We start from the raw sequence: 12,466 nt of genomic DNA on the forward strand, positions 1-12,466 counted from the left end.
TTTTGAGGAATTTTGCTGACAAACAGACACAGAGACGTCAGACAGACTGGGGTAAAAAAAATAGAAAAAGAAAAATACTATGATACCACAATAAGATGACTATGGACTCACTATTGATTACCACAGAGACACTGTAAGTCCCTATGAGAATACTGTAAGAGCAGGGGGATGCTCCAGCGCTCGTCTCTGATTTCTTGTGCAGATCAAAGTGATGCACTTGAATTAGGTTAATGCTTACAAAGGCGAGTCGGCACGGCGTCGCGGCGGGCGTACTGTACCAGCCGGGACGCTGTGTCGCTGCCTGGTGCTGCACGGTGTGATCTGAATGATTTAGGGTGCTCCATTTTAAATCGGCTGCAGCACATTTGGGCTGCCCAAACACGACAACACCGAGAGCGCTTCACACCACAAACGCTTCACCGTGAGCAATGCTGTTATTCTGCTATTAATCTATGATTCATGCCGACTTGGTATGAATATTGCATGAGGACACGGTAGCATGGAGAATATATGTAATCTACATTTTAAGGGGTGGAAGGCTAATTATAATTGCAAATTGGAAACTTGACTCCTGGCCCTCTTTCGTTCTTGGTACAGTGCAGACTCACTGTGAACTGATCGTTAAAGGTCACATCCACTCAAAATACACAATTCTTCATGGCCCTTTGGTCTTCTGCATGCATACTTTTTTGTGGTGTGAAATCCCCCTCCCCCCCCCCCCCCCCCCTCTTCTCCCCGTTGGAGTTACTTGTAAAGCCGTGGTTTGGTTTCAGGGTTGCGAGGCACAGTGATGCATTGCCTCTTTAAGGCAGACAATCCAGTGAGAGAGGAGGAGAGAGAGAGAGAGAGAGGGAGAGAGAGAGAGAGAGAGGGAGAGAGGGAGAGAGAGAGGGAGAGAGAGAGAGAGAGAGGAAGAGACAGAGAAGTGAGAGCCAATAAGAGGCAGTGGGTGCAGACACACTCTGTTTGTGACACCTTGTTGTAGAGAGTGAGGGGGTGGCAGAGATGGAGAAAGAGGGGGCCACCACTGGATAGAGAGAGAGAGAGAGAGAGAGAGAGAGAGAGGGGGAGGGAGAGATCAAAGAAAAAGAAGAGACAGAGGAGGAGAAGCGAGGATGAGAGATAGCGCTGCGGCTGGACTGAGCAGCCAGCTGCCATTACAACGAGTGTTTACTCCACTTTTGTGAGAGCCGGTTATTCCCCCCCCCCCCCCCCCCCCCCCCCCCCCCGTGTGAGTCATGGAAGTGATTTAGATGAGTGGAGCGCGCGGAGCATCAGCGGAAGGCGGAGATCTGTTTCTGAGTCTGAGTCTGTCTGCGCCTTGGGCAGGTAAGCTGCTCTCTGCCCGATGCTTTGGATGTAATTCTCACTCTCCTTATCTGCTTCCTTTTTCCTCTTCTCCCGTGAAGAGGATCAAACAACTTCTGCAGAGTTTGAGTCTTGTTTGGCTTTCAGTCTCCCACTGCCTCTCTACACTCTCTCTCTCTATCTCCTTCTCTCTCTTCTTTTCCCAATACACTGTCTCTCCCAGACTTCATTTTCCACATTTCTGCTCTTTTTTCTAAAAATCTATCTCAGCTGATGTCAGTTTAATAGTGATATTTGCTGCTAGTGTGGGTGTAGTACTGTGTAAAGTGTAAGGGGCGTGCTGTAGTTTCCCTCTGACTGTCTGTGCAGCATTTTGTGTGTGTGTGTCTGTGTGTATTGACAGACAGGCTCAGTAGGGCTGGAAGAGGATGAGAGAGAGATGAGTCAAATCTCTGCTTGAGGGACCAGGAGGGTTACAGCATCAGCGATGATCCTGATCTGTGCGAGAGCAGAGAAAGAAAAAAGATAATCCAGCACAAAACAGGCTTGGCTGCTTGTCAAATGTTGCACGTCATTTATTTTCTGTTTCATAACACAGCGGAGGTAAATGTAAACTCTGTTCTCCTATTACAAAAGGATTTTGTGTGTAAAAACCACAATGAATCAAGAGTCGGTCCAGATATTTCCTGCATGGGCTTGGCATCCCTGATCCCTTTCGCTGTGGCGTTCGGTCCATTTTTGCTGCTCAAAGTGTTGCATGCAGGTTATCAGAGATTTGTGGCTCAACCCTCTTGAGTGACAGCTCAGCTCTATCACAGCTTTCATCATGACTCAAGCTGGTAAACTGCAGCTCAGCTTCTGACACAAATCCCCGTCCTCCCAGCGATGTGGGAATAACCTGCCTGCATCTCACGGCTGGATTAGAGTGATGTTGCTCCCCGTCAGCCGGGATGTGTTTGTGTGCGGTTTGACCTATAATAGCACCTAATGGCATCATATGTTATTTCCAAGAGGATACTGTCAAACGGGACGGGTCCGGGCCGCTCTCACCTAGCACATCGAGTTGTAATGTGGCAGTTCTTATTAATGTTAGCTCTCCTCGTGACCCCCATCAAAACTACTACCGGCAGAGGTGCTGGACAAGAATTAATGGACCCCTTAAAATTAGAAATTACATTTATTGCGGGCTGGATTTACCGTCAGTGAGGACCTCCATCACTCTCTCTGCGTAAAGGACAACTCAAGAGGATATTTTTATCTTCTTTGGCTGGGCCACAGAGTAGACATCAACACTGGCCTTGATTGAATATACACTGACGCTCCCTTCAAAATCAGCCAAAACAAGGTACATTAATGAGACAGTACTGCAGCTGAAAATTTCAACTTCCTAGCTAGAAATGCTGCCTAAATTGGAAGCTTCCTTGGGTTTGAGACAGAGTCTGAATGTACAGGATGTTAGGGACATCTTACTGATATTGATCCACATCTCAAAGCTTCAAATTCCTTCCCTAACTCTGCTTCTCGTTACCTGCATCTCCTCCTTTGTGACTGGTAGAGATTTAATCAGGGAAATCAATACAGGATAATGGCTTTTACCTGGATTCACCTCATCAGTGTGCTTCATGAAAAGAGTGAGTGTCCCTAATGTTTTGCACATTCGGTGTGCAGTCTTTTTGTTGCTCTGTGGTCGCCCTCGTCTCTCACTGAAGCAACTGAAGGCTATCGGAGTGACCAAGGAAGGACTTTTCAAAACATTTATATCAGCTTATATTAAAGTTAAAGCATCACAGCTGGGTGAAATAGCTCAAGTTAAGGGGTTGATAAACAGATAGATAAAATCTAAAGGACAAGCAATATAGGTAATAAACAAATTTAATTACTTGTGCCAAGGCAGGTAACCTTACAAACTCTGAGCTTGGAAATATAAGGCTGTATCTGGGTGGAGTGCAGTTCAGAGACACTGAGCATCAAAGATTTGACATTACCTTCTGGCAAAACCCTTATGTAATTTCTATGTTTTAAAATATTTAACCCCAAAAAGGTTCTTTTTAAAAAATAAAAAAACACCATGCATGTACAAGGAAACATTCAAAGATCATCAATACGTGGATAACTCGCTTTTGATTGAAGCGAAACTCCTTACTTTATAACCTATATATATTATAATTCCAAGTTCATGAAATATCTGTCCACCTTGTAAGACAAATGGAGAGTGAAATCCAACATCTGCACATTGTTGTGTGTGTGTTTTTTTTCCTTTCCTTGTCTGTCCCCCTTTCAACAAAATAAAGTGTGAAAAATATGGAAGGTGGGTGGACTGCCTACTTTTAAACAAGCAAGCAAAGTCTACATGGCCATCTGCTCCAACCAGAATCCTCTTTTGATCAAGCTGCAGGCTGTGAGAGACCAGACTCTCTCACTCTGCAATTTAGCATCTTGTGTTAAGACAGAACGCACAACATAACATGTTACTTATATCACATGCAAGCTGTTTAAATCAAACCACAGCTACTGTGCCACAAACAGATGCTGTATTTCACAAATTAATCTGAGGTTACTTGGTGTGAACACTTGCTGCTGCTGCTGAGCGACTTTTTATTGAACTTTTTAGGGATTTTTTCTTCCTTCGTTATAAAAAGAAGAATTGGTAACACTTTACAGTGGCCTTATTCTGGTGTGTTAACCTGTGTATAATTACTGAATTACACAATAGTTGTGTGCTAGTACTTCACAACAGTTGTACTTTTAGTCACACACTTTTAAGCACATTATGTATTATTATGGAGTATTATTATGTACATACAGTTCTTTTCCTTGGGCTAATACACAGGTTAATATGCCATTGTAGGGTCATTGTCAAGTTTTTCCAAAGCACAAACACATACAGTAAAAGTGTTATTTGAAGTTTTGTTGTAAAATGAGATATGACGCCTACTCTTCTTTATGAAATGATTGACAGCAGAAAACTAAAACAAATGATTGTCCTTTTCAGAGGATAGAGGGTGCATCAAGTCTGGAGTTGACAAGATGTTAACTTATGCAACTTAACTTGTTTTTCATAACTGAGACATAGTTTTTTGGAAATGAACTCTTTGTTTACAGCGGGATCTCTCAGTGAAGAGCGTTGTGCAAACGCAGATGCCACTGTTTGTGAGAGACGGATGCTGAAGTCTAGCTGAACATGCATTCCTCTCTCCCAAATGGCTAGACAGTTCATTAGAGACTGTGTGGGTGAAAATGCATAATGGTCTTTTGAATTGTAAAATGTAACACATTGCCTTTTAATACTTTCCCTCCTGTTTTTTTCTTCAGGCTGTCACCATTTATGATCAAGGATTCATGCCAGCCTGCAAAGCCAGCAGAATAAACCTTTCCACGATCAACAGAAAAGTCGACAACGTCAGGCTGGTAAGAGTTTTAAGATTGTCAGATGTGAGTTTGTAGCTTGCCTATTTCCATTTTAAAATCCCATACTAGGCTATGTGAAGCATTTTCTCATGTTACTGTGAAATTAGTTGTGATCACACATTTTAGTTGTAGCTGAAAATGTAAATAGTGCCATCAGAAACACAGTAGCCCCGCTAATCGGTTTGGTGCCATCATTTCATTCAAATTCGGGAGTTCTCAGCTTTTTATTCTCTGCAAAATCTATGAAAACACTTTGGGCTGAAATGGTTATGCATCAAAATAACTGGGAAGGAAAAGCAGTAGCAGTTAACACCAATGCTTCATTTTTCATTTGACTGATTTGTAGATATTCTGCATGGTTTGCCTTTTACCTGGCTGGTACCATGGTTTGCCTTTTTGCCTGTGATTCTGATGAGTCCGTTATTACCTGAATGCTGTAAAGAGGTAAATGGTAAAAAAAAAAAAAAAAGAATGAGTTATGTTAATGTATCACTTCTCAAAGCAAGGTTACAAAGTGCTTCGCAAACATTATCAACAGCATCTGATCTTCCTGGAAAATCAGTGAAATCACTTCAGTTAACTTCGGGAAATTAATTATTCAGAAGAACTTGAGCTCTCTAAATGGCAGCAGCCTCAAACAATTAAACGTTTCCCATGTTTGATATGCTGATCTGCTGCGGCGAGACCCTGATGTGGCTGTGCATTAAAGATTCATCCAAACAGCTGTTCCTGGCTCCGGACAGCGTGTGTTCAGGCTCCAAACCGCGTTCCTGGGCTTGAAAAAAAGATATCACGGGTACCTTTTTGAAGAACGTTGTCACATATTTGTACCACGACAAAAGAGAGCAGCGGTAAGATGAGATGAGATTTGATTGATCCTGATTGGGGAAAATGGGTCAATACAGGGGCTGAAACATGTGTGTCTGTAGTGATTAGCACATTCACCGAACACGCAAAAGGTTCCTGTTTCAAAACTGTGTGGATATTAACTTTAGGTGGCAGAGTGGCCTATAGTGCAGTGTTTCTCAACGTGGGGGCCGGGGACCACCAGGGGTCCTTGAGGGGGTTCCAGGTGGGTCCCCAGCAAATTGATGAATTGTTAAACTTCATCATTATTTCATTTACAAGAAGTTAACGCAAGAGAGAGAATGGAGAAGAATGACTATTTTGATCATAGTTTCTCTGGTATCTCTCTACCTACAACACAGAAATGAAATTCTGAACAAAATCATATCTAACAATAAAAATATTCTCAGATTTGGTTCCAGGAGACAAAATGTAATCAATTGGGAGTCCGTGGCCCTAGTGCTTGATATGAAACAGGTTGAGAATCACTCGCCTAGTGGTTAGAGAGACCATCCTTCAGTCAGAGGGTCCAGGTTCAAGATATTGAATCCCTGCCAGCTGTTCTGTAGCTGAACCTCATCTCTGACCTCTGACCTCCCTGGAAGGAGGAAAGCAGAAACAGATTGATTCCCTTCTGGGATCAATAAAGTATCACATTATTATTATAATGTGTATTATAATTATAAGATGGAGCGGCTCTGTGATGTTAAAGGAAAAATCCATCCTCAGATACTCTTGCACTTACAATATCATCAATCTGTGATGTTCATGCATTCAATGCATTCAAGGACTTATTTTGTTTTGTAATTTACGTTTTTTGGTGAACCCACTTTCCCTCAACCTGCCTCATCTACTTCCACTTCAGTTTGTGATTTCCTATATTTTCCCAGAATGCCTTTCGACAACCTCCAGAAAAGGGCTGCGGACTTGTTGCATTCAGCTGAGGGTTATACATGTAGGTGCAGAGAGTGAGTTATACATGTAGGAGTGAGTTTTTCCAGTCGTGAGAAAGTGAGAGTGGAGAGAGAACGACGTTGTGGTTGCTGGTTGTTCAAACTACAACAACAGCCATCAGTGAGGACATTTCACACACTACCGACAGTGCTGCATTGCATTCTGGGCCATTGAGGCTACTGTTGGTGCAGAAATTGGTCTCTCTCCTCTTCTACGATGGATTTCTCCCTGTATGATTGTTGAACGTCTCTTGGTGCAAAATGGCGGCTCTAGAAAGAAGCCCTCGCTCTTTGATTCTGAGGGACTGACACCAAAACCTGATGTTTAGCGCTGATGTTTCAGATCGCTGAAGAGATTTATGCTACATTTGGCCAGTTATCTGCATGAATAACACCACAAAACAACAAAATGGGCCAAAAAATACAAGGTAAAACACTACTAACTGTTTTTTAACGGTGTCAAAGTGTCTTAAGGTGGATTTTTCTTTGAATAATATGTTGCTCCACGATCGTTAAAATAAGATTCCCACCAGGCTGGCTATTCACATCTCAATGATTTTCAGACAGATTTACGCCTCATTTCAGCCACCGCCCAGCCGATGTGTCGAGGCACGTTGTGTCGTCCCATGCTGAGTTATTCCTGCTGGAGATCACAGTAATAAGCAGATGAATCCCCGCTGGAAATAACAGCTGCCTTTGTTTTTTCTAACGGAGAGCCCCAATCATAGGCCGCCGCTCCCTGTTCATTAGACAGCCACATATGAAGAATTCGGTTCCAAAATGAGACTCTATCCACTCTGAGGAAGACACCTGTGCCAAAACATATGGAGGAGCTATAGAAAAATGTATGCTTTTTTTTTTTTGAGTGCCTTGGCTTCATTGAGATATCACAATGAGATATAACCCAATTTACAGAGAATTATTATGAACATACAATTATTTTCCTTAATCCACGGGTTAATATGCCATAGGAGGGCCATTGTTACCTTTTTCCAAAGCATCACATACAGTAAAAGTGTTATTTGAAGTTTTGTTCTAAAATGAGACATGATGCCCACTCTTTAAAAAATGATTGACAGCACAAAACTGAATTCTGAACAAAATCATATCTAACAATAAAAATATTCTCAGATTTGGTTCCAGGAGACAAAATGTAATCAATTGGGAGTCCGTGGCCCTAGTGCTTGATATGAAACAGGTTGAGAATCACTGGCCTAGTGGTTAGAGAGACCATCCTTCAGTCAGAGGGTCCAGGTTCAAGATATTGAATCCCTGCCAGCTGTTCTGTAGCTGAACCTCATCTCTGACCTCTGACCTCCCTGGAAGGAGGAAAGCAGAAACAGATTGATTCCCTTCTGGGATCAATAAAGTATCACATTATTATTATAATGTGTATTATAATTATAAGATGGAGCGGCTCTGTGATGTTAAAGGAAAAATCCATCCTCAGATACTCTTGCACTTACAATATTATCAATCTGTGATGTTCAATGCATTCAAGGACTTATTTTGTTTTGTAATTTACGTTTTTTGGTGAACCCACTTTCCCTCAACCTGCCTCATCTACTTCCACTTCAGTTTGTGATTTCCTATATTTTCCCAGAATGCCTTTCGACAACCTCCAGAAAAGGGCTGCGGACTTGTTGCATTCAGCTGAGGGTTATACATGTAGGTGCAGAGAGTGAGTTATACATGTAGGAGTGAGTTTTTCCAGTCGTGAGAAAGTGAGAGTGGAGAGAGAACGACGTTGTGGTTGCTGGTTGTTCAAACTACAACAACAGCCATCAGTGAGGACATTTCACACACTACCGACAGTGCTGCATTGCATTCTGGGCCATTGAGGCTACTGTTGGTGCAGAAATTGGTCTCTCTGCCTCTTCTACGATGGATTTCTCCCTGTATGATTGTTGAACGTCTCTTGGTGCAAAATGGCGGCTCTAGAAAGAAGCCCTCGCTCTTTGATTCTGAGGGACTGACACCAAAACCTGATGTTTAGCGTTGATGTTTCAGATCGCTGAAGAGATTTATGCTACATTTGGCCAGTTATCTGCATGAATAACACCACAAAACAACAAAATGGGCCAAAAAATACAAGGTAAAACACTACTAACTGTTTTTTAACGGTGTCAAAGTGTCTTAAGGTGGATTTTTCTTTGAATAATATGTTGCTCCACGATCGTTAAAATAAGATTCCCACCAGGCTGGCTATTCACATCTCAATGATTTTCAGACAGATTTACGCCTCATTTCAGCCACCGCCCAGCCGATGTGTCGAGGCACGTTGTGTCGTCCCATGCTGAGTTATTCCTGCTGGAGATCACAGTAATAAGCAGATGAATCCCCGCTGGAAATAACAGCTGCCTTTGTTTTTTCTAACGGAGAGCCCCAATCATAGGCCGCCGCTCCCTGTTCATTAGACAGCCACATATGAAGAGTTCGGTTTCAAAATGAGACTCTATCCACTCTGAGGAAGACACCTGTGCCAAAACATATGGAGGAGCTATAGAAAAATGTATGCTTTTTTTTTTTTGAGTGCCTTGGCTTCATTGAGATATCACAATGAGATATAACCCAATTTACAGAGAATTATTATGAACATACAATTATTTTCCTTAATCCACGGGTTAATATGCCATAGGAGGGCCATTGTTACCTTTTTCCAAAGCATCACATACAGTAAAAGTGTTATTTGAAGTTTTGTTCTAAAATGAGACATGATGCCCACTCTTTAAAAAATGATTGACAGCACAAAACTACAACAAATGCTTCTACTTTTTAGAGCATAGAAGGTACATCAAGTCTGGAGTTGACAAGATGTGCAGACTGGATTCTCTGGATTTTGATCTTGAATGATGAACTTCTATTATTTTTATCCTCATTGGGTTTTTTTTCATAATGGAGACATAGTGTTTTGGAAATGAACTCTTTGTTGGATCTCTCAGTGAAGAGACGGATGCTAAAATCGAACTGAACATTCATTCTTCTGTCTCAAATGGCTAGAAAGTTAATTAGAGATCCTTTTTTCAAGCGTTTTTTTTTTTTTACCCTTGACTCCAATGAGCACTTTCTTCTCAAAAACAGACTTTAAACAGACTTCAATTTGGAGAAGCATAAAGCGAGGACGCACTCTGCAAGATACCATCCTCCATTCAAAGCCCGTGACAACTACTCTTACAAAATGATTGATAGCACAAAATTATGGCACTTATTAAAGGATAGTAGGTAAATTAAAGGTGCATTAAGTGCGATTTTTTTACCGTCTCTGCAGCGGTTTGATAGGGTTGATGATCAATATCAATGACAACGATTACTTCGCCAGCTGGTGAGATTTCTGGCTTCCTGCCCACTGGAATTCTTGGCTGGAAAATACTAGGATGGTTGACAGACACTCTGACTGGATCAGCTATATATTAGAGATATTGAACTTCAGGTTATAGTATTTTGGAGCTGTAGCGGTGGATCGGTTTGGACGCCTGGGATTTCAAACTCCACCCAGAGTCTGAATGAAGTTTTTTATTCAGCCAAGTGCAGGATGAGGGTCAAAAGAAAGCAAAGCATCTCCACCAAAAGTCTGTTGTCTCTGGCAGAGCGCGGATTAGCCTTATTTTCCCTCGTGCTTCGAAAGGCGTTTGATCTGCCTCTCTCCAACTTTTGACAACTCAGGAGAGGAAGGCCTACAGCAATCCCACAAGGCATAATTATCCTTCAGACTGATAACAGCCCAGTGCGAGGAGGGGCCGGGAAGAGAAAGGGAACCGAGGAGGGATAGAGATGGTGAGATTAATGTAGATTGTGTGATATTACCTGGCCTCTGATCAAAAGACTGTGTTGGCAGGCGGAGCACATAATCCACTGGAGCCTCCTGGCGATGCCAAAAACCACCGGTCCTGTGTAGCTGAATGGTTAAAGCACGGCATTAACACTGCCAGGGTTGGAGGCTCCGACTGGGACCTCCCATACTAAAAATGTACGCATTCATGCTACTGTAAATACGCATGTGAAGGTATGCATTGCATTAAAACATTCATCAGATGGCATATGTTATGTTACCAGCCTGTAAAAGGCAAATTAATACACTAGGGTTTGGAGCAGGGTGGATTTTGGATTTTTGTTACATTTTAGTAATTTAATCCATTCACAGATTTTGTTTAGTTTTAGTTAAGTTTAGTCTTGACATTTTAGTCTACTTTGTCACTAGTCAAAAGTTTGGACCCACCTGATCGAATGTGTTTTTCATTATTTTAAAGGTATTTTGATCTAAAGGCTTCTGCTTAAATGCTTGAATTTAGTTTCTTAGACAAATATAAATAGTGAAGTTGATCCTATGTATGAATTTCTTTCCAAAGCCTTTGGCTTTCCATCAAGGCAAAGGGCGGCTGCTTTAAAAAATCTAAAATATAAGATAGTTTTGATTTGTTTAACACTTTTTTGGTCACTGCATAATTCCATTTGTGTTATTTCATAGAAAAATGTGATGTGTCCAAACTTTTGACTTGTAGTGTATTTCGGTCAAATTTTCTTCTTTCTTCAAGTCTACATTGCTGCAATATACGTTTCCAAACAGCTGTTAGAATTTGCTCAAGGACGAGATGCAGCGCGATGTGTATTAAAGGTAAGGGAGTCGATGAGAGGTAGAGAATATGCTGTAATGATTCCCCTCTAAAGACAAGTGTGTGTGTGTGTGTATGTGTGTGTGTGTGTGTGTTTGAGGGTTACCTTGACAATGCTACCTCTCATTCTCTCCTTCTGAGATGGCGACATTTTTTGACAGATTTTTTTCTCTTTATATATAAATTATTTTTTTTATCTTAATAAAGACTCTTGAGATGTCACCTGAAAAGATGAATGGAACAAAATGTGACAGAGGCGGTGGTGTCGAAGGAGGTGTTTGAAATTGGGACTAAGGATGGCAGAGCCGCCTTTAGAGCAAAAGAGCGGATGTATCAGGAGAGAGCAATAGAGACATGATGGCCAACATTTTTCTCTCCCCATCTTTATTTAAGATGTCATCGTGCAGAGCCACTTACCATAGAGCAAGTAGAGAAAACCACTTTGGGTTGAGACTCGACAGCACTAAACCTGTCCCAAAAAGAAATCGCCAAAGTGATCATTTTGTTATATTATCAAAAAACACATTTTCAAGTCATCATATTGTCAAAATTTATATTGAGAAATGGTGGTATATATTTATTCCTGATGTTTGAATAAATAGTCATTCTTGATTAAGGTCATATCATTGGTAGCTATCATTTCCCCCAATGTAATCTTTTTCCATACCGAAGGTTAACGTTTAGAGATGATATCAAATGATGATATATGATGATATCAAATACGAGGGGGGGGTTGGTAGCCGAGTGTCCGTGTCTAATGATTCAAATATCCGCTTTCACCTCTGTTGGCAAAAGTAATTATGACAAAGTCATCTCATGCTAGAAGAGAGAGAGCGGAAAAGTACAGACGGCAGAGAAATACACTCATCTATCTGAGGAAGAAGGAGACAATTAGCCATTTAGGAGCCATGGACTCTCAACCACCTCCTCCCAAAGTGCTCCTCAGGCTCAAGTGCCTTTTGTGCTAAAAGCCTTGAGAAGGATTTTTTTTTAGCTAGAATTCAATGATAGTGATGTTTAATGGTTTGTCAGTTATCTTAAAGGGGCATTAAGTAATCTATGAACTTTATCGACCTCTAACAGCAACCAGTAGGAATTACAACAACATTGATAGAACTGCATAAGTCTGTGGTACGAGCTATTGTGCTGTAGGACAGTAAAAATCATACTTATTACCCTTTTATTACTACTAATAATACGTATAATAATAATAATGATAATAATACCCCTCTGATAAATGGAAGAGATGCACTGCAGGCTCCATTAAGGCCCACTTAACAGAAACGAAACGGCGCAAAATATGTAACAGTCAATTTACAAACACAAATACATATATAAAAA

The 12,466-nt window shown here is 41.3% G+C and overlaps 1 protein-coding gene across 1 annotated transcript in view; it reads left to right on the forward strand.

Moving 5' to 3' along the window:
* Positions 1-12,466, forward strand: part of LOC139916150 (alpha-1,3-mannosyl-glycoprotein 4-beta-N-acetylglucosaminyltransferase C-like) — a 37,634-nt gene that overhangs the window by 4,213 nt on the left and 20,955 nt on the right. The window contains exon 2 of the mRNA XM_071904955.2: positions 4,621-4,716. The gene's annotated coding sequence lies outside the window, so the exon portion shown is untranslated. The remainder of the gene's footprint in view (positions 1-4,620; positions 4,717-12,466) is intronic.

Source organism: Centroberyx gerrardi, chromosome 4, assembly GCF_048128805.1.
Source record: "Centroberyx gerrardi isolate f3 chromosome 4, fCenGer3.hap1.cur.20231027, whole genome shotgun sequence".
Lineage (NCBI taxonomy): Eukaryota > Metazoa > Chordata > Actinopteri > Beryciformes > Berycidae > Centroberyx > Centroberyx gerrardi.